This window comes from Chanos chanos, chromosome 15, assembly GCF_902362185.1.
Source record: "Chanos chanos chromosome 15, fChaCha1.1, whole genome shotgun sequence".
Lineage (NCBI taxonomy): Eukaryota > Metazoa > Chordata > Actinopteri > Gonorynchiformes > Chanidae > Chanos > Chanos chanos.
In genome coordinates, this window is record NC_044509.1 from 20,195,568 (window position 1) to 20,196,330 (window position 763).

At 66.3% G+C, this 763-nt stretch overlaps 1 non-coding gene across 1 annotated transcript; it reads left to right on the plus strand.

The window, feature by feature from the left end:
- The first annotated feature begins 369 nt into the window (after positions 1 to 369).
- LOC115829054 (5.8S ribosomal RNA) lies at positions 370 to 523 on the plus strand. Its single transcript, XR_004025980.1, has one exon. It is a non-coding gene; the product is annotated as a 5.8S ribosomal RNA (ribosomal RNA).
- The last annotated feature ends 240 nt before the right edge of the window (positions 524 to 763 follow it).

The following is a 763-nucleotide window of genomic DNA, read 5'->3' on the forward strand; positions in this document are numbered from 1 at the left end:
CGGAGGAGGAGGGCCCCGTCCCTCCTCCTCTCCGTCTGCCTCGCGTGACTAGGGCCGTCCGCTGGCCGGCTGGGATCCGGAGGGCCTCGCCCCCCCGGGCCCCCTGGCCTCGGACAAAGGAACTGTACCCCCAGCATCCCCGTCACGGGTACCTACTCCTGGTGACCCCATTGCCGCCAGGGCGGTTTGAAGACTCCAGCCGCCGCGCTCCTGCTGCCGGTGCGGGGTGCGGACGTTGCGGGCTCCCGTGCTGTGTGTTTTGGGCCGGGGGTTGCAGACGGGCTCGTACCCCCTCTGTCCCTCCCCAGACACGTTCCTTCGTCGTTGCTCATCTTTTGCCTAGCGCACGGAGAAAAAAAAAGAAAGCATGACTCTTAGCGGTGGATCACTCAGCTCGTGCGTCGATGACGAACACAGCTAGCTGCAAGAATTAATGTGAATTGCAGGACACATTGATCATCGACACTTCGAACGCACCTTGCGGCCCTGGGTCCTTCCCGGGGCCACGCCTGTCCGAGGGTCGCTTTCCCATCCGTCGGGCTTGCCCCCTTCTCCGGGGCAGGACCGCAGCTGGGGGTCCTCCGCAGACGCGCGTCTCGGCGTGTGCCTACGTACCCCTAAGCCCAGACCCGGGTCCACCCAGTGACCTCTCCCCCCCTGTCCTTTCCTCCCCCTCTCCCCGGGGCTTGTCCCCAGGTGGAGCCAGGAGGCGGGGTTCTGCTCTCGGCTCGCGGCTCGGAGCGCGGCTGCCGTTGGGATCTTC